Source organism: Pagrus major, chromosome 18, assembly GCF_040436345.1.
Source record: "Pagrus major chromosome 18, Pma_NU_1.0".
Classification (NCBI taxonomy): Eukaryota; Metazoa; Chordata; class Actinopteri; order Spariformes; family Sparidae; genus Pagrus; species Pagrus major.
This window is the reverse complement of record NC_133232.1, coordinates 15,835,008-15,854,559: the sequence shown is the minus strand read 5'-3', so window position 1 is coordinate 15,854,559 and position 19,552 is coordinate 15,835,008.

The following is a 19,552-nucleotide window of genomic DNA, read 5'->3' as shown; positions in this document are numbered from 1 at the left end:
AGTTTTTCTTTTGTTCTTCTTCTGATGTCTTATCTCCTTTTCACTTCATCCACTGTTTGCCTGTTTTTTCCAACAGCATTAACTTTTTCACCCATTTTCTCCCACACGGCGTTCCTTTGCGCGACCGTCAGATTCCTTTGCTGCAGCTCATTGAAATGTTTATTCGCTTCCTCTACCAACACTTCTAATTCCAAAGGGTCGAATTTCACTTTGCGCTTTCGCTCTCTCAAACTCGCCATGCTGAAAACCATGAAACACGCTAAACCCTCATTTAAATAGGCGTGTCTCCAACACGTTTGCACCTGTTGTCATTTACGCAATCACTTAGTAAATCACCCGCAAACCGCAGTTCAACCCCACACGTAAATTTCTAGATTGCGCACGCAGATTAGTACAAGCAATTTGGGATCTTAGTAGATCCGGCCCTTAGAGCGATCCAGATACAACTAATGAGCGGCACTAAGTAGTCACCATACAGGACGGAATAATCTGGTGCCGAAGTAGTGGAGAGACCAGGGCAATATAGCCGGAGGTTGATGAGCACAGGGAAAGGAGCAGGTGAGGGAGAAGGGAGGGGGAAAAGGCAGATAGGGGAAAAAACACAGAAACAGAAAAACAACCAGACTGCCACAGTAGCACCGTGACAGGACATGATTGAAAATTGATCAAATTAATCTTTTAGATATATCTAGCATGTGCTGTGGCAGGCAGAGTGAACATATATGAACGTGACAAAGTGTCTTTGTATCAACTAATTTAACTCTGATGGTTTCTATTTGTTTTGAGTTGTACTGCTATTTTACCTTTAAGCCAATGGCGAGTATGGTTTGTATGAGGATGTACAAACCAAATGTGACATATATATTGTTTCTCACTTGAACACAGAATGAGAATGTGCTGTTTTCATGGGTAGGTGAGGTCCACAGTGACATGGTGGACTGGCGCGTCTATTACAGGGTTTGGCATGATATTGGGTGAAGAATCTCTAGACAATGCTTAGAATAGTTTACCATAAAAACTGTAAATAGAGGGCAAAGTAAGAATGACAAGTTGTGGTTTATGAGAGGAAATGAGTCAGACTTTTTCTACACTGACCAGTCCTGGAGTCTGTTCTGGTTGCATGGTAGCAAGACCTCAGGCAGTCATTGCAACTTGCGAACAAATAGTCGAGCACCCCCCATTAACCAAAACAGTTAAGCACTTCATTTTTTGTACTGATCAACAATAATAAGATATATGTTCATTTGTGAGCTTTAAAGGTGCTGGTAGGTGTATCTTGTCACTTTCAGAGCGAGCCAGGCTAACTGTCCACTCTTCAAGCAAAGCTAAGCTAAACAATAAGATAAACGATGGTTGTTGCTTCGTCTTTACTGTACAGACATTAGAGTGGTGTTGATCTCCTCATTCCTCATCTCATTCCTTTAAACGCAAAGTATATAATTTCTACCACAAGGGGTCTCTCAATGATTAAAAAAAAACAAACAAACAAACAAATGACATAAGTATCACCGGATCATCATTCTCTGACTTCCGTCCTCACTCCCTGCCTCTCTCCTGGAAGTCACAGTGACAGGCGACCAAATGAAACACACGCTACCTTGAGTAACTTTTTTTTTCGGATTTCTCTGGGTTTAAACATTGTTGGAAACATTTGGGATAATGTAAGTACACAACTCACAAAATATATATAACAAAGGTCTAGTTGTTTTTAGACATTTTAATACAAAATGTTAAATATTATGCATTTTGCATGAGAGACAGTGAAAAGTATCACCCATAAGTCCCTTTATTACCTTACTCATGTATCTCTGTAGGGTCCCAGGGGGACTTGAGGACTACAGTCAATAATGGACAACAACTAAAGACTATAAATGTCAATAAAAGACATCTATGACTATTTACAGATGATTAAGGAGCTGCAATATTTCATCAACTTTTATTTTCTATCATAAACCAATGTAAAGCAAACAAAAGCCAAATCTCTGCCGTTTCTTTCTCACATAAATTATAGAAATAAACTGTGTAAGATCAGGGATGAGCTGGCGTCATGATCATAAATGTGACAGATGTATACAGTGGCACCACCCTAAAAAGCATGTCATCATCATATAGCAGGAAATCAAAAGTGTAATCATCACCAGTAAAAGCAAGAGGTAAAGAGTAAACGGATCCCGTTTACACAGAGAGACAGACAGATTCATAAAGAAAAAAATCAGGAATGTAAATACAGAGAGAAGGGAGAGGTGGAAGACACAGAGATAAAGAAAGAGGGAGACACAAAGAGGGATGGGGGAGGTGCAGCAGACTATAGGCTAATACTGACTGCGGTGTTTAATTGCTGTAAAATAGGCTGTAAGCTTCTCTTCCCACCGACTCTTAGCGTTGTTAATATGCTGTCAGCCTCTTCTCCTCCTCCTCACCGCCAGTCCCCTGACACACACACATGCAAACACAACAATCTACATGCATCCACTAATTCACACATACATGCAGTAATCACACACTTAAACACAGGTTTGGAGAGTCAACAGGTTCATATTCACTTGCTTGAGCTTTTGACTTTCCACACTCATACACGCACACTTATCCTGTCAGTGTGTGTGGACCGAGCATTAAGCAGCTGTGGGTTTGAGAAGCTCTGTCCAGTTTGTTCTATTCAGTGAGGAGGCTGCTGCCTGCCTCTCCTTGTGCAGCCACCTAAAGTCTCCTTTAGGTGCCCTCCTCACTCTCTGCACACACACATAGATGGACGCGCATTTACATGCATTCAGCTCTTTTTCTCTCTGTCTCTTGTCTCCTCCTCAGGTTGCTTCTCCTGCCATCGACCCTCCCTCCCCTGAACTCCCTCGCTCCCACTCCCCTGCATGTTAACTGAGCCAGTGGATGCAGAAGGCTTTAATCAAGGCAACACAATGAGGGCAGGGCTCTGTGGTGGAGATCACTTTCCGTCAGCACTGCACTGTTCTCTGCTCATCTGTCTGGCTACAGTTGCAGCCATATGCTTGTTGAATTTTGGGCTTCTTTTTATCTTCCATCTTTTGGCCCTCTGTACAACATGAATCTCCCTGCATGGGACCAGAAATCCTTGTCAGAAAGGAATCAGATTATCAGGTGCATCAACATTGATACTCTGAGGAGGCAGAAGCTGTAATATTCACACAACCAGTCAATGTTGCATGTAACACAGTATTTTACATAGGTGTCATTTACACTGGGGACATTTCCCTACCACTTTTATAAATAGATTTCGTCCCCATCGCAGATGAATACTTCAGACATCATACAGATGTATACAATAGTACAGATATACAATTATACAGATATTAACTTGCTGGATCCCCTTACTTCATGCGTCCATGCTTGGACCACACCCATCTTTGAACTCAGCCTTCATTTTGATCTCAACTACACACCTGTAAAGTTTCACGAATGCATCTTGCACGGTTGCTCTATTGCATTGACAAAAATCCGCCCTCAGACAGACAGACATAGAAACACAACAAAAAAACAGACACGCTCTTGTGGCTGGTAGTAAGACTTAACATGCATGACCAAAGATGTGCCAAATTCCTATGGAAACTATAGTGAATACATGTATGTCTATCTTCAGGTCATGATTTAGTTTTTTCCTTTCTTTTAGTTCTGCTTCCTGTTTTATGTTGGTAACTCTCCTCTCATTTCAGATCCCTTTCTCTGTGTGTTTCCCGCCTCTCCCTGATGTGTTACACCTGTGCCTCGTTATCCGCCGCTCCTTTGTGTATATAGTCTGCGTGCTCCCTGAGTTTTGTGCCAATTCGTCTTTGTCTCCCCATAGCAAGCGTTCCAGCATTTTCCAGATAGCCCCACTAGTGTTTGACCCTGTTTATGTTCCTGACTTTTTGCCTTTGCCTGATACCTTTGTCTTTGTTTGCTCCGCTGGATGATCTCCTGTGTACTGAACCTCATTCCAGTAAAGATTTTGCCTTCTTTTACCTGATCTGTCTCGAGTTGTGCACCTGGCTTCCTAATCTAGTGTGTCAGACCTTGTCATGTGTTTAAAATTGATGTAGAAATATAAAACCCGGGTTTAAACATAAAGAAAGATAAAAATATTGATTTGTGGTAATCAAAAACAAGATATTTAATGTGGTAACAGACAACTTTCCCCCCTAGTGTTTCCAAGTGTTGCCATCATTACTGTTTTCCTCAGTCACAAAAAAGTACACAGGATAAAAACGTGAGTTTATTTAATCATTTAGTCTATAATAAAATTGAATCGCCAGTTAACCTTCCTTTTCCCGATAGACCACGTGCCCAGTGGCAAACAAAATTGTTTTGTTTTGATAGCGAGGTTTATATGGAAACATTGTAAACACAGATGGTTTACCTTATTCTATGTCTGTTACATTATGCAATAAACATTCACTTCATGATAAGTGTGTCATGAAAAGCTTCATACCATATGCCATAACTGAACTAAACAAAAGAATGAAGAGATTGTAACTGTGGTGGAATGTATGTGTGTTTGGTGGCGGGTATACGTCTGTGGTATTGATGTTGTTCTTGTTAAGTTGTTTGTGTAATTCTTGTGGCTGTACGGAATGTGAAAATAATTATCCTGGAAAGGACAATAAAATCTATCTATCTATCTATCTATCTATCTATCTATCTATCTATCTATCTATCTATCTATCTATATGTTGAAGCAGAAAACTTATCTATTGCTAGTTTAATGAATACCTAGAATATTAAATAATAAATTACATTTATTTCACAGATATAGCAAAGAAGCATTAAGCCTTACATGAATTAACATTGGGTAATTAGAGGGGTTGTGAAACAGAAATTATTTTTGTTCTAAAAGTAAGAAAAGGAAATTAAAAAATTATGATATTCAAAAAACAAGTTAAAGCTGGGGTCGGTAAGTTGGAAATACCATCAAGCCCAGGCCAGATTTGAAAGTATCCAGCCAGTAAGCCCCGCCCCCTGCACTCAGGCCTCTCTCCAAAGCCGCTCCCCCCAAACCATGAACGCGCACTGTCCGACAACTGCCGAATACCGCCGACGGAGTTCGAATCCTCACGAGCTGTGGGAAGAAGAGTACCTGTGCCTCGTTTTCATCACAACATCTAACAACAAGTAGCTACCTCATGTCTCATTCACCTGTAAGTAAACACCTAATATTATCATATTAAACGTAAACAACCAATATAGCCATTGCTAGCACTGATAGCTGTCAAGCTAGCTTTGTTAGCATTCAGACATTGTTTTGAAAGTGTGTTTTGATGTTGTAACTTATTGCTGGTTAGCTAGCAGCAGCTGGCTATGGTAACGTTAGATATGGCAATGCTAAAACATCAAGATTAGTGGTGGGCCTGCTACATCATCATTTTTTTCTGATGAACACCACCTACAACTACTTGTGTTTGTACAGTATATTGACCAGGCATGTGACTTGGACACACATGTGCCCTAATCAGAATCACATTTTTTGCCAAGTAGTTTTTCACCATTTGAATTTGTGTTTTGGTGCATAACAATTAACACAGGAAGTAGAAACATGTAAAGAAAGTTAAAGGGCTGGTACTTGTTATATAAAAAAATGTTATATAAACTGGGACATCTGTACAGTTTTGTCCAGGAATGTCTAAAGTAATGACCATTGAAAGTGTATGTGTTCACAGTATCAACCAGGGGGGCCACGGCCCAGGTAACTTTTGTACTCTGACAAACTATTTTATATGAATAAAAGCCTAAGTTGTATCTGTGTTTTTACGAGCCAAACAATACTAGTCACCACACACCTTCACTCATTCTCACCAACTGCTGCCGATATAAAACTCCCACTGACTGCTGCATTTCGATTTGAAATTAGTGTGCATTGTTTATCAACTACGTCATGTGTAAGCGTCGCGAGCTAACAGCGGGCACCTGCCAAACCGCTGGTTGCATTACCTGCGAAAATGAAGAGACAGAAGTCAATATCCGATTTTTTTTACAAATAAACAGGCAAAACAAAATGAGCAAACTGCTCCAGCTTCCACTGTGGCCTCAACAACAGACCCGGAGCTTCCATCTCCACCACGGACTCCGACGACCTGCCAAGCCGTGGCTAGCTGCTCTCCTCCAGCTTCAAGCCAAGCTACCAAGAGCCACTGTACAAGTCAGTGCTGCGGGGGGGATCTCACAAAGCCTAATCAACCTCACGACCCTGCTGTGCTGATGAAGACCAAGATCTTTCTCAACACTTCGCCGTATCAAAATATACCTGCATTCAACTATGACACAGAGAAGGCTTAATGACTTGATGTGCAGCCACATACCGGGATGTTCTGGCACAAGTGGACATGACTGCTGTTGCAAAGGAATTCATCCAGCAAAATGACTGGTCTTCGGGAAGTTCAAGGACCACTAACGTAAGTCAGTTTTTTTTTTACATAACCTACTTGTCATTTTCTGTGATATGGCTGGAGTAGGCGTAGGCCTGTTGTGTTGCTTACTTTTCATTTAACTGCGCAGCTGTGCTTGTTTTGTTGTTGGGTGTGTGTGTGTGTGTGTGTGCGCGTGCGGCTCTGCACATCAGTCTGATATGAGTGTTGACTTGTGATGATAATGACTATGATGTTGATTTAGATTCAAGGCAGCAAGATGAGTTTTGGTTGTGGTTGTGGATTGGACTGGATGTACTTTGTTGTTTGCTATAGTTTCATCTGTGCATTTATGTGTAAATAGGCTTGGCCTGTTGTGTGTGAATGTTAGAGTGGGATCAGAGGGGTTAATCTGAGCAAGCATGTGTACGTGTTCATCATGCGTGTACTGTAGATGTGACTGTGTGGTGTCGGAATAAAAAAAAGTGCTCCGCAACGTTATTTAATACATCAGTAATATTGTCTGTTTCAATGCATATGCCCCCCCCACCCCCTCCGCAAGACTTGAAATTATGGCCCCCCCTTGTTCAGATGTGTTCCGCGGTCCATGCACAGTATGCTGAGGACGGTCGGGCTCTGTTCCATAAAAATATCTAATCATGTTGCTCATCTGTTGCTTTGCAGGCCAAAATTCAAGGACTCAATCACATCAAGTATTGGAACTCTGCCTGAGACCTATTTATTTGTTGTTCTGTATTTACTCCTTGTTTTGCATTATCTCTAACTTGTTTGAATAAAGTCTTGAAAATGATAATGCCTTTTCTTTACACTTCCAGCATAAACAACCATCCCATTATAGTTCTTTCACTTTACATGATGCACTAATAATAACAACTGAACTAGTTAAGACTCTTGTTTATTCCATTTCTTGGAACACGTGTAAATAAATAACTACACTGTCTCAAACTTCTACTGTTTTGGCAGTGATTGTCCTGTAAAAAGAATAGCACAATTACTTATCTGACAGTAAATACAGCTTTTCAAGGACCTTGAAATTACTTTCAATTTATTATAACACCACAACTTGAGTTGCATTTTATGCAGTGACAAATATTCCTGAAAACAACCAGAAATAGCCTCTGTTACATCAGAATTGTGCCATTGTGTCATTTCATATTTACCAGTTCTACTTAGGGTGGTTAGCAAAATGTCACTTTCAGAGTAATTTACATAGTTTCACATGGCATAGTACTTGGCCTAAGAGAAAAGAGTTCCATCATCTCTGCAAAAATTATAATAATTACAGAAAACTGGATAAGGATGTAGAACTAAATGTGTTTACAGGACATAAAGTTACATCTAAATGTGTTTATGGGGCATACAAATGTTATTGATTCTATCAAAGACAACACAGGACTGTTGCTATAAAAAAAATGAAGTCTAGAGTAGGCTTTACACGATCAGGATTTTTGGGGCCGATCACGTGAGGGAGCAATATGTGTATTTAAATAACTTGTTAATTTACATACTTATGTACTGTTTACTGAGTATCAACAAAAGTATTCTCAAGCATTTTTGCCAATGTTTAACAATTTTTGCCATGCCCCCAAACTGACAGAGATGCAAGGGTAAAACATCAATGACCTCTGGAGGGCATTCAAGGACTGGCCAGACATAAGTTCAAAGTTCAGTGAGGTCAAACCAAAATAACTTGAGACAGAAATAATGGGCGCAACAACTTACTGTGATTAAATTACTTTATTGTAATTACATTACTTTACAGTAACAAGTAATTTAAGTAAATAAAGGGCAGTAATGCTGCCCCTCAAAACATTCATAACTCCATGAAATTAAAAGTCACACTAGTGTAAATTAAGGGCAGTATTAGTAACCCTGCCTCAGAACATTCATACACAACTCCATGAAAATAACAGTCATACTGCAAATAAAGGGCAGTAATGCTGCGCCAGAATATTGGTTAGCTCAAAAATAAAAAATGACACTCAGGTCAACAGAAAATATGGCACCCAGGCCACATGTATTTCTAACAAATAAAATAAATAAATAAATAAATGGCAGCCAAGTAGTACAGTACATGTACTAAATAAAATGTAAACAATGGCCCCCAGGCAAAACAAACATTCCTTTCAACTGAGAAAGGGGGTTCAACTTGCTACATTACTTAGGCTTAATGTCTACGCTTATTTAAACATCAATGGCAGATTCTTTCTAACAAAGAGGAGCATCTCAACTTTACTGGCTGAAAGCCTGCTTCTTCGATCATCCAGGATGTTGGCTGCAGCGCTGAATAGGCGCTGCAGCCAACATCCTGGACATCCTGGGACATCCTGGCTCTTGCAACAGTGGTGAGGGCAGAAAAGCGATCCTGATTGTCTCTCCAGTAAGCCAGTGGGTCAGCATCCCGAAGGATGACTGGCTCTGACAGGTAGACATTCAACTGTGACACTGCTGGAGTTGCCTGCTGTGGCCTTTCTTCTTGCATGATCTCACCCAGCATCGATAATAGGGAACCAGGTCGTGGGATCTTCTCAGCTGGCTCATCTTCGTTGTTGGCTCCAGGTCCTTGTCCTTCATCAGGACCTATCTGTGCAGCCATCAGATCTAAAAGCAGCCCCTGTGTGTGTGCTTTGAGCTCTGCAGAATAGCATTGATCCTTGTACCTTTTATTAAAGCTATGGTCTACGATTTGAAAGATTGATCATTATTATTAACATTATTTAGATGGTGGTTATGGCCCAATAGTACGACCTACACAATGTGAAGAGCAAAAGGAACCAAATAAATCCATTCTCTCTAGCGCCTGCAAAACTGCAAAGAAATTGACCAATAGGAGCCATCCAGTCCGGATGGCTCCTATTGGATCAATTTTCCCATCCATTCCCCTCGCTCACTCTCCTGCTCCTGGTCACGCCTCGTCCAGACCCACTTCCGCATTTGAAACTACAAGCGGACAAGAGGTTTGTTTTGCCCTGAGCAGTTCAGCGGCCTCTGTTTGCCCCACCGGCAGAGGCTGAAAGAAAACGCAAGTCTGTCACTGAAAAGACACAAAGTGGAGATGTGAAATAAAGAGGGCTCAAACCCGAGTAAACATCGGGTCATCATTTGAACGGTGGCGAAAGGTCCGTGAAGATATGGACCCGATGCTGATACAGCGGAGTTTCTGTTGAACAGGTAATCTTTCGTCTTTATTGTGGATGTGGTGACACAGATAACTTTCATGCCAATGCTGGCTTATGACTGTGAAAGCTGCCGTTAGGTTTTTTCTGTGTTATTAGATGGTGTCGAGACAATATCTGTCTCTGCAGTATTGTCAACACTAACAGAGACGTTAGCCTCTATGTTAGCATTGTAAGCTAACAACAAGCTAACATTGCTATCGTGTTTACACCAAATCAGCCTATGTATTTGCTCGTGGCAGCTAAATGAAGCAGCAAGTAATGCAGGCTAAAGCTATTCTGATACAGCGGAGTTTCTGTTGAGCAGGTAATCTTTCGTCTTTATTGTGGATGCTGTAACAAAGATAACTTTCATGCCAATGCTGGCTTATGACAGTGAAAGCTGCCATTAGTTTTTTCTGTGTTATTACAGTGTCGAGACAATTTCTGTCTCTGCAGTATTGTCAACACTAACGGAGACGTTAGCCTCTATATTAGCATTGTAAGCTAACAACAAGCTAACATTGCTATCATGTTTACACCAAATCAGCCTATTTATTTGCTCGTGGCAGCTAAATGAAGCAGCAAGTGAAAAGTAAATGAAACCTGTCACACCGCGGTGAAGTTTGTCTTGTCTTGGGTTTTTGTCTCGTTACTTCCTGTTTTATTTTGAAATCTAACTCTCCTCTCGTTTCAGGTCACTTGCCCTTCCTCATGTGTCACCGGTCTGATTGTCTCACCTGATCCCTGATCGTTTCCACCTGTTCCCCATTTCCCTCATGTGTATATAGTCGGCGTCTTCCCTTTGTCTTGTGCCAAAGTGTTTCGTCCTAGTCCGTGCACCCAAGCCCTGAATCATAGTCATAGTCAGTTTTGCCAAGAGAATTTATTCGTCACGTAAGTTGTTTTCTGCTTCCTCTTTAAGAGTGATTTTTTGTTTGATAAAGTTTTCTAGTTTAGGGTTTGTTTTGTATTTTGTTGTAACTGCTTTCTGTCCTCCCGTTTTTGGAGTGATTTTGTGTTAGACAGTTGTAGAGCCTTCCTGTTTAGGTGAGCCTTTTTCTTTTGCCCTGTTATTTTTGTTAGATAGTTGTAGAGCCTCCTGTTTTAGTGAGCCGTTTTCTTTTGTCCCTTTTATCTTAGATTTGGTTTTCCTCCTTCGGGAGCGTTTTGAGTTTTTATCTAGCCTTTTGTTTTCCTCCTTGAGAGAGTTTTTGATTTATAGTCTAGTCTTCGGTTTTCCTTGTTTCTAGTGTTTATTGTCCCTCCCTTTTTTGAGTGTTTTCCCTCCTTTTGGAAGTGTTGTGCTTCCGCGATTTGCTAGCCAGGCCTCAGAGATTTAGTAAGTGTTTCATAGCATATTCATTTGTCACTCTTCAAAGAAGGAGCCGAATTCAATAAAGTGTGCTTATAAGTGATATCCTCTGCATCTGAGTCCTCATTTTTGTCCAGGCCTGACATTACACTTTGGCCAGTATGGACTCAGCAGGGATAGAACAGCTCACGGCAGCCCTGCGAGCCCAAGAAGCCCGGCTCTCCCGTCAGGAGGAATTCCGGACCGCCATGGCTTCCCAGATGGGGCTTCTCTCCTCACAACTTCAGGGCCTGCACGATCATCTAGTGCAGACGACTACAGCACCCGAGCCTCCAGTAGTAGCAGCTGCTACACCAGTGATTCCCGTTCCGACTGTGCCCGTCGTTGGAGCAGGATGTGAGTTAGCCCCACCAGCACAATTCTCTGGCGAACTTGGATTATGCAAAACATTCCTTATAGACTGCTCCATACATTATGAACTAAACCCCCAAGCTTTTCCCACTGACCGATCCAAGATTGCATTCATGATTTCCCACCTTGCTGGAAGAGCCAAGGCATGGGCCTCGGCAGAGTGGGCCCGAGATTCGCCAGTTTGCAGATCCCACACAGAGTTTGAAACGGCGCTGCAGAAGACTTTCGACCCGGTAACGACCGACCGGGAAAAGGCTCGGGAGCTGAGCGGGCTGAAACAGGGCAGCGACTCCGTATGTGACTACGCCATCCGGTTCCGCACTTTGTCGGCGGAGATTGGCTGGAATACTACGGCCTTATATGATGTGTTTCTGAAGGGACTGGCAGCTCCTATCCAAGACCTTCTGGTTCCCTTGGACCTACCCACAGACCTTGACTCACTCATCGCACTCGCAATCCGGACGGACAACCGAACCCGCCAACTCAGGCAGCAACGCATCACCAGACCCACAACGGTGGAGGGCCCCCTATGCACTCAAGCACCAGTATGGTCGACCACCCGTCGATCACCGCCAGAGCAGCGTCATTTTCCCCCTCCAGAAGGAAAGGGAGAGCCCATGCAGCTGGGGAGAGCCCGACTAACACCTGAGGAGCGACAGAGACGTCTACAGGAGGGCCGCTGCTTCTACTGCGGTGAACCCAGTCATCTCGTCGCCACCTGCACTGCCAAAAGGACTATGGTGGTGAGTGAATTCAAGGTTTCAGGCATCACCTCACATACTCTCACGACAGTCCAGGTAATGCACCACACCACCACTGAACTCAAGGCGCTCATAGACTCGGGGGCTGATGAGAGCTTGATAGACTGGGATTTAGCAGAACAGCTGGGTCTTAACACAGAACTTTTAGCTAAGCCCATCCGAGCTAAAGCCCTTAATGGACAGGATCTTTTCACGATCACACACATCACAGCACCTCTCAAATTGTGCATCAACAATCACCAGGAGAACATTCGCCTTTACGTATTCAAGTCACCTTCTCAGACTCTCATTTTGGGACAGCCATGGTTACATCGCCACAATCCCCACATAAATTGGAGAACAGGAGAGATCCTGGGCTGGGGAGGGGACTGTGTGAGCGACTGTCTGAAGCTCTCGGTGTGGGAGGAGGAAGTCACAGGCATTAATTTGATTTCTGTTAATCCCGTCACAGATCCCAATTACCCGGACCTGAGCTCCGTGCCTCCCTGTTACCACCACCTTAAAGAGGTGTTTAACAAAACCAAAGCCCTGTCACTCCCTCCTCATCGACCTTATGATTGTGCCATTGAACTGATTCCAGGCTCCACCATTCCCAGAGGCCGCCTGTACGCGGTTTCTGGGCCAGAGAAGAAGGCCATGCTGGAGTACATTGAAACCTCCCTGAAAGCAGGACTGATTCGTCCCTCCTCATCACCAGCCGGAGCCGGTTTCTTCTTTGTGGGGAAGAAGGACGGCTCTCTAAGACCCTGTATTGACTACAGCCCACTCAATGACATAACCATAAAAAAATGCTATCCACTTCCTCTTATGTCATCTGTGTTTGACCAGCTCCAACAGGCCAAGGTCTTCACCAAGTTGGATCTTCGCATCGCCTATCACTTGGTGCGGATAAGAGAGGGTTACGAGTGGAAGACTGGGTTTAATACCCCTAGTGGACACAAGGTCATGCCATTTGGTCTCACTAATGCTCCTGCCATATTCCAGGCCATGATAAACGACGTGCTAAGAGACTTTCTCGACCACTTTGTGTATGTATATTTGGACGATATACTTATCTACTCCCCTGACCTGACTACACACCAAGACCATGTAACTCAGGTATTAAAGAGACTGCTAGAAAATAAACTCTATGTCAAAGCAGAAAAGAGCGAATTCCATGCCGACACTGTCATCATCGTAGCTCCTGGAAGAGTGCAGATGGACCCGGCTAAAATTAGCGCTGTGGTCGAGTGGCCCACACCTGATAGCCGCAAAAAGGTTCAGCAGTTCCTTGGGTTTGCTAACTTTTACAGGCGGTTCATCAGAGGCTTTAGCGCAATAGCTGCTCCTCTCCATGCTCTTACCTCCACACAGGTGCAGTTCCACTGGTCTCCAGAAGCTGATGCTGCTTTTCGGGCCCTCAAGCATCGATTTACCTCGGCCCCCATCCTCACTCTGCCAGATCCTCGACGACAGTTCGTGGTAGAGGTGGACGCCTAAAACGAAGGGGTCGGGGCCATCCTCTCACAGCGGTCAGAGCAGGATGGTAAGATGCACCCTTGTGCTTTCCTGTCACGGCGGCTATCCAAGGCGGAGCGGAACTACGACGTTGGTAACCGGGAGTTGCTGGCGGTCAAACTAGCTTTGGAGGAGTGGAGACACTGGCTCGAGGGGGCTGACCATCCATTCATTGTCTGGACAGATCATAAGAACCTAGAATACATAAAGAAAGCTAAAAGACTCAATTCTCGCCAGGCCAGGTGGGCGCTATTTTTTAACCGATTCTCCTTTTCTCTCTCATACAGGCCGGGGTCCCGAAACGTCAAGCCAGACGCACTGTCTCGTCTCTTCGACCCCGAGCCTGTTGCCAAGGATCCAGAAACGATCCTCCCACTTACATGTGTGGTTGGAGCACTGACCTGGCAGATAGAAAATGAGGTTAAGCAGGCTAATGGTGAGGCTCCGTCACCTAGTGGGTGCCCAGAGAATCGTTTGTTTGTCCCGGTTGATTTGCGCCCACAGGTGATCCACTGGGCCCACACCTTGCTGCTTTCCTGCCATCCGGGAGTTAGAAGAACGATGTTCGCTATCTCCCGGAGGTTCTGGTGGCCCTCCATGGAGCCGGAGGTCCGGGAGTACGTAGAGGCATGTTCGGTCTGCACCCGAAACAAGACGTCCGCCGGGTCACGCATGGGTCTCCTGCAGCCACTTCCCATCCCCTCCAGACCGTGGTCTGACATCTCGGTGGACTTCGTCACGGGGCTCCCGGTCTCTCAAGGTAACACCACTGTCCTCACAGTGGTGGACAGATTCTCCAAGATGGCTAGATTCATTGCTCTGCCAAAACTGCCCTCCGCCAAAGAAACGGCGGAGATCATGATGAACAATGTTTTTAAGGTTCACGGATTTCCCAAAGACATTGTTTCAGACCGGGGCCCCCAGTTCGTCTCCCGGTTCTGGAGGGAGTTCTGCCGACTCATCGGAGCCAAAACCAGCCTGACTTCGGGTTATCACCCGGAGGGCAACGGCCAGACCGAACGCCTCAACCAGCAACTGGAAACCGGCCTCCGGTGTCTGGTCTCTCAGAATCCCTCGACATGGAGCAAACACCTGGTCTGGGTCGAGTATGCCCACAACCTACTGCCCACCTCGGCCACAGGTATTTCACCGTTCAAATGTGTGTTTGGTTACCAGCCTCCTGTGTTCGCAGACAACGAGCTGGAGGTGTCTGTACCCTCCGCCCATGCCATGGTTCGCCGCTGCCACCGCATCTGGGCAGCCGCCAAGCAGGTTTTGATCCGTCAAGGGGACCGGGTCAAGAAGACTGCAGACCGCAAGAGACGGCCCGCCCCCGCCTACCAGCCAGGACAGAGAGTGTGGCTCTCCGCCAAGGATCTTCATCTTAAAGTCCCTTCCAAGAAGCTGGCGTGGATCCGTTTCCCATCACCAAGCTCATCGGTCCTGCAGCAGTTCGCCTTCGCCTGCCCCGATCCCTCCGTGTTCACCCGACCTTCCACGTAAGCAGGGTCAAGCCCGCCAAGGAGAGTCCGATGGTCCCAGCCGCTGCCCCTCCGCCACCCCCAGAAGTGATAGACGGCGGTCCGGTGTACAAGGTCAAGCGGTTACTGGCAGTTCGCAACCGGGGCCGAGGTAAACAGTATCTGGTGGACTGGGTAGGATATGGTCCTGAGGAGAGGCAGTGGGTCCCGTCTCGTTACATCCTAGACTCTACACTCATCACAGACTTCCACAGGGACCACCCTGACCAGCCTGGGCCGTCAGGAGTCGGCCCTAGGGGGGGGGTACTGTCACACCGCGGTGAGGTTTGTCTTGGGTTTTTGTCTCGTTACTTCCTGTTTTATTTTGAAATCTAACTCTCTCGTTTCAGGTCACTTGCCCTTCCTCATGTGTCACCGGTCTGATTGTCTCACCTGATCCCTGATCGTTTCCACCTGTTCCCCATTTCCCTCATGTGTATATAGTCAGCGTCTTCCCTTTGTCTTGTGCCAAAGTGTTTCGTCCTAGTCAGTGCACCCAAGCCCTGAATCATAGTCATAGTCAGTTTTGCCAAGAGAATTTATTCGTCACGTAAGTTGTTTTCTGCTTCCTCTTTAAGAGTGATTTTTTGTTTGATAAAGTTTTCTAGTTTAGGGTTTGTTTTGTATTTTGTTGTAACTGCTTTCTGTCCTTCCGTTTTTGGAGTGATTTTGTGTTAGATAGTTGTAGAGCCTTCCTGTTTAGGTGAGCCTTTTTCTTTTGCCCTGTTATTTTTGTTAGATAGTTGTAGAGCCTCCTGTTTTAGTGAGCCGTTTTCTTTTGTCCCTTTTATCTTAGATTTGGTTTTCCTCCTTCGGGAGCGTTTTGAGTTTTTATCTAGCCTTTTGTTTTCCTCCTTGAGAGAGTTTTTGATTTATAGTCTAGTCTTCGGTTTTTCTTGTTTCTAGTGTTTATTGTCCCTCCCTTTTTTGAGTGTTTTCCCTCCTTTTGGAAGTGTTGTGCTTCCGCGATTTGATAGCCAGGCCTCAGAGATATAGTAAGTGTTTCATAGCATATTCATTTGTCACTCTTCAAAGAACGAGCCGAATTCAATAAAGTGTGCTTATAAGTGATATCCTCTGCATCTGAGTCCTCATTTTTGTCCAGGCCTGACAAAACCCGCCGCTTCGTGTTCGAAGCACCCTGGTCCGCCTCGTAGAGGTGGTCTCAGTCCGCTATCAAGCGAACTCCAGAGCAGATTATTTCTGGTGTGTACAGTAGCCTATAGGAGCATTCATTCATTCATTCGTTCATTCATTCATTCAAGGAGATGTATGGATTCTATAAACAAGAGCTGCTTTCATGATGAGCCAACTTTGTGATTTTTACATGTTTGTGATTGTCTGCTTCCCTCACTGGTCCCGCTTGTGTAGAAAAAACGTCATGGTAGGCCCTCATTATTGCCTGTCGTCTACTCCGGTACGATCGTCGGATCGCATAGCATCTTCGGCGAAATGCATGGATCAGGACATTATTTAATGCCCACTGCTCTATGAGGAGCTTTAAAACAAAATATATGAAATAATATATATAAATAACAAAAAAATATTTTTTTAAAAATCACATTAATTTAACTGAACATTTGTTCTTTTAGAGCAACTTAGAATAAGACTGTCTGTAACCAAATGGTCCATTTGATTTCATGTGTACACTCTTAAGTTAAATTGACACTGAGGATTTTACTGTGTAAAAAACAAAAAATATATAAGATTGATAAAATAGATTTTATGCAATTAACAGAACATATGTTTGCTATTCTAAATAGGGGTGTTAGGCTCATCTAAATTACATTATTTTATTAAATTATATTTTGCAGATTATCTTAGGCTAAATGTTTTTTCCTCACCTTGGGTCTAATAGAGTAGCCAAGCTGTAGAGGGGCTCGTCTTCAATCCCACCAAATCTCCGGGTTACAGGTCTCAGCAGTTCCGCTTTTGTGGTCCCCACACCATGATCTGATGGGGCATCTCTGCTCAGGAACCGTTTTAAGGCCATCACGGATGGGATCACATCGGTGGCAGATGCAGCGGATGAGCTTATTCCCCTTGTGAGCTCCTCAAATGGTTCCAGGATTTTTATGATGTTTTCTATCAGACCCACTGGTTGGAATTGAAGGAAGCAGGAACTTTTTCCAGCTGGTGGTCACGTCTTGCTGGAACTTTTGCTTGAGGACAGCTTTTGAAGTGCCCGATGATGCGTCTCCCAGAAACTAGGATGTCTGTTATAATTTGTTGTGCCAATAACCCGTCATGGACAGCCAGTTGCAGCGTGTGGGCCAGTCGGTAGTCCTGCTTCTCGCATGGCTTTTGCCATGTTTGCAGCGTTATCCCGGAGTACGACATGAACCCTCTCTCTCGGAATCTGCCATATCTGGAGCATGTTGTCGTATTTCGTCACCAGCGCTGCAGCAGTGTGTGAGCCACGGAATTCCTGAGTGTGTAGGACCGCTGTATGGAGTTTGAATTTGGAGTTGATCCACTGGGCCGTCAAACTCAGCAGTGACATGGGGCTGACGTCTGATGACCAAATATGTGTGGTGAAACTGATCGAAGGACTGCCTTCTTTCAGGAGGCTCTCGACGTGCAAATACACATCCCGGTGTAGCTCCTTTAGACCGGTATCACCACAGTATGTGTGCCCTGGGAGGAGGTAGCATGGATCAAGGTATGCTAGCAAACGTTGAAATGCAGGGTTCTCCACAATATTAAATGGCAGGTCGGCCAGCTAAATAAACTCCATAAGTTTCCTTGTGCCACCCTTTGCCTTCTCACTGTCACGGCTATACGGACGGGTACTGTCTAACGTAGTCTGCTTTAGCATCCGTTTCGGTGATTCTTTTTCTTTTTTCGCGCTCTGTTTTTTGACTTCAGCATGCTCCTCCTTGTGTTCCTTATCCAGGTGCCTGATTAAATTTGTCGTGTTAAAACATTTTGCAGATGCTCCCCAACGAGGTACTCCAGTGTTGCATAGATATCAAATAGCTTGAGTTTTATCCGTCTCATTCACTTTGAAGAAGTCCCACACCACCGACATGTTTGTTTGAATCCGACAGCTAATGATTCAAGATTCAAAAAACTTTATTGTCCGTCACATCGTGACAGGGCTCAAAAGTTTTGACAGCTAATGATTCAAGATTCAAAAAACGTTATTGTCCGTCTGTGGTGTGGAATGTCTTCAGAGTAAATGAGACAGATAAAACACAAGCCATCTGCAATCTATGCAATGGGAGCATCTGCAAAAAGTTTCAACACGACAATGACGTCATTGATCGGATCGGCGAATTAAGACATTACAGCCGATCTCACAAATGGCATAAAATGCTAGATATCGGCCGATCCGATATAGCCGATCAGATCGGCGGAAAGCCTAGTCTGGAGTTAGGTGGGTGATGGGAAGCTTATGTGATGGGTGGCAAGCGATTATTTATAGGGATTGACAGGTGCATTCTGTGTTTCCCACATTCTACAGTGGTCAGTGGACAGTCAGATCATGAATTGAAATGCAAAGTCTATTTTCTTTTAAAAATGTCTTACTAATATGCAATAGTCTCAAGCAGTAGGCTAACATGTGACTGCTAGGACCAGTGCTTGAAGCATTTTCCTGGTGCAGCTAAAGAAATGATGCAATTCCTTTTCATATTGTGTCCCTGCTAAGGAGCACATTCATACACATAAAGCAAACCAACTTATATGAAAGAAGGACAAATGTATCTATGAAATGTCTTTATCAAAGACACATGTTACATGAATAATAGTGATCTGATCCATGTTGCTACCAGTCTCAAGTTACACTCACCTGTCTGAGAGAGACTCTGCAGAAATAGTAGAAACATCAGGACATGATTCTGCTGTGGACTGACGTTTCAAGACTGGAAGTTGATGCGTCCCTCTCATAACTATAGGACACAGAAATAGGCAACATCAATACATTTGTAAAACATCCAGTTCAAAGTATATATGAATGATGTCACATAAATACCATCTAACAACATCGGCTCACAAAGACAATGCAAACTATATTCACAGATATATGTAATCTCCCCGTGACCTCCGAACAGCGGACTTGGCCTTTCACACGTGTAGCACACAAGAATTAGTCCGCTCCTCACATACAGCTCATCTGCCTAATGTCCAAACAGTCCAGGGTAGCAGTGCATGTGTGAACACTGCTATATGGATCAGAGCCACAGTACGTGTAAACGTTGGCCTGCATGTAAACGGTGACGTTAAATATGTCTCATACGGCAGTAGTCTGCAATTTTAGCTAGCTAGCTAGCTAACGTCAGCTACAAACTGCTAACGTTAGTGTTGGGTGAATACATACGACAGCAACATAAGGAGCTAACGTTAGCTACGTTGACTACATAATGCACAGTAATAATACATTTCCCCAACAAAACAAACAAGCTCATTACCTGTCCAACAGAGACACAGCTACCATGGCGTCCGTCCTCAGGTCTTCAACTGCTTCAGTTGTCGCCATCGCTGATAAGCCATTCCGATGTTGACTCTCATTTTACTTCTTGCA